This window comes from Hemibagrus wyckioides, linkage group LG04 (assembly GCF_019097595.1).
Source record: "Hemibagrus wyckioides isolate EC202008001 linkage group LG04, SWU_Hwy_1.0, whole genome shotgun sequence".
NCBI lineage: Eukaryota > Metazoa > Chordata > Actinopteri > Siluriformes > Bagridae > Hemibagrus > Hemibagrus wyckioides.
The window spans coordinates 28173699-28176198 of NC_080713.1; the positions used below are offsets into that span (position 1 = coordinate 28173699).

General features: G+C 42.4%; 1 protein-coding gene across 5 annotated transcripts in view; it reads left to right on the forward strand.

The window, feature by feature from the left end:
- lekr1 (leucine, glutamate and lysine rich 1) overlaps positions 1-2500 on the forward strand; it is a 96379-nt gene that overhangs the window by 53822 nt on the left and 40057 nt on the right. The window lies entirely within an intron of this gene.

Consider the following 2500-nt stretch of genomic DNA (forward strand, 5'->3'; position numbering starts at 1 on the left):
TTCATTAGGGTTTAACTTAGGTTTCTTAACAAGAGGCTTAATGACTGCTAACTTCAGAGGTTTAGGGACATGACCTAAATATAGTGAGGGATTAATAATATTGAGAAGAGGCTCTCCAGCTGCATGTATCACTTCTTTCAGCAATCTAGTTGGAATTGGATCTAATAAACATGTTGATGATTTAGCCGTGGTGATAAGTCTATACAGCTCTTCCTGTCCTATACCTGTAAAGCATTGTAGCTCTTTTATTCCTTCCTTCCTTCTTTTTTTCCTTCCTTCCTTCCTTCCTTTTGTTCTTCCTTCCTTCCTTCCTTCCTTCCTTCCTTCCAGCCCCAGGTTGAAAGTGTTTCAGTGTTTTATCTTCTGATCAGAAATATTATTCATTAATTATGATGTTTAGTTTCAGGACAGAAAAGCAACAGAATGGTTTATTTTGAAGTAAAAAAGGAAAACGGAGGTGGCCGAGCCGATCGAAGCGCTACATCTAATGTCAGTCAATTAGCGCTCTTTAATTAGTTTAATTAGCTGAAGTAATTGAGGAGGTCGAACAAAACGTGCTCTCAATTCACATCTAATTAATTCTGCAGTCCTGATAGACATGAACACAAAAACTGTGTGTGTGTGTGTGTGTGTGTGTGAGAGAGAGAGAGAGAGACAGGTGTTTGAGGGGAATTTCTCACTCCGTGATTGGTCTGGCGTCCTGTCTTGTTCATGCTGGAGGTCTCACAGGAGCAATTAACACTCGTCATCCACTCAAGAGCCTCAGAGATCCAACAGGAAACACACTGTAGCTTCTCTACTGATGGGGGAGAGATAAACCAGGAGGAAAAAAAGGAAAAAGATGTAGAGAAAGAAGCTCACTAAAAATCTGGAGTGTGTGTGTGTGTATATGTATGTGTGTTTGTATGTATGTATGTATGTATGTATGTATGTGTGTGTATGTGTGTGTGTGTGTATATATGCATGTGTGTGTTTGTGTGTATGTGTGTGTGTGTGTATATGCATGTGTGTGTGTGTGTGTATATGTATGTGTGTTTGTATGTATGTATGTGTGTGTGTGTATGCATTTGTGTGTGTGTGTGTGTGTATGTGTGTGTGTGTGTGTGTGTGTGTTTGTGTGTGTGTGTGTGTGTATGTGTGTGTGTGTGTGTGTGTGTGTGTATGTATGTGTGTGTGTGTGTGTGTGTGCAGTTTTCCACCTCTCCTGGTCATGTCACGGTGACCAGAAAGCGTTATTATCGACGCAGAGCAGTTCAGAAAGAGTGCCGCTGCCCTGAGACGCATTCAGCCCTGAAGAGAAAATGTCACACTGACACGGGAGAACGTTTTCATCAGGGAATAAACACACACACACACACTCACACACACACACACACACACTCACACACACCAAAATGACCCTCCATGCTAAGTGGTGCCGTCGGGTTTCAGAGGACACACTGACGATTCAGTCTCTCTCTCTCTCTCACACACACACACACACACACACAGTGCAGGCAGGATAAACACTTCCTTCCGAGGCTGCAGGTGCAGGACATGTCCCGCTGTTTTTTCTTTTCTTTTTCGTGTCATTATTTTTTCCCCTCGGCTCCTTTGTTCCTGCTCGTCTACAGCTTGTGTAATTATCACTGTCAGTTTATTATATTCACCCAAGAATAATAGAGAAAGCCAAGAGCAACACTCTCTCTCTCTCTCTCTCTCTCTCTCTCTCTTGCTCTCTCTCCCTCCCTGTCTCTCCTCTCCCCCTCTTTCTCTTTGTTCTCCAGTTCTCTCCTTTTCCATTACGACTCCCCTCATCATAATGTCTGTGTTCTTTTTCATTTGGTCGCTTTGTCCTTTAATGTTAATGGTATTGTGTGTGTGTGTGTGTGTGTGTATGTATGGGTTGGATAAAAATGACTGAGTGAAAGAGAAAGATTAACGAGAGGCAGAAGAGAGAGAGAGAGAGAGAGAGGTCAGGGCGTCTCGCTCTGCTCACTCACCGGCTCTTAACTCACCTATTCACACTTTGCTGGGCCTGCTGTGTGTCGTCACGGGCTTTCACCTCACTCTGTGTGTGTGTGTGTGTGTGTTTCTCATCATCCTATTGGGGCGAAGGTTTCTGACAACTCCCAGTCCGTTTTGTGTGTGTGTGTGTATGTGTGTGTGTATGTGTGTGTGTATATGTGTGTGTGTGTGTTTGAAAATTTTTTTTTTGCTTTACTTCCAGTCACATGGCATAATATAACATTTTTCTTTCTTTCTTTCTTTCTTTCTTTCTTTCTTTCTTTCTTTCTTTCTTTCTTTCTTTCTTTCTTTCTTTCTTTCTTTCTTTCTTTCTGTGGTGAATGACAGTAGAAGGACGTGCTTCTACTGTTATTGACCACAGAAAGAAAGAAACACACTCAGGTGCCACCTTTTCCGTTAACAAGCTCCAGTTTCAGTACATACTCATCATTCATCTTTCTCTCTCTCTTTCTCTCTGTCTTTCTCTCTCTCCCCCTCTCTCTCCCTCTCTCTC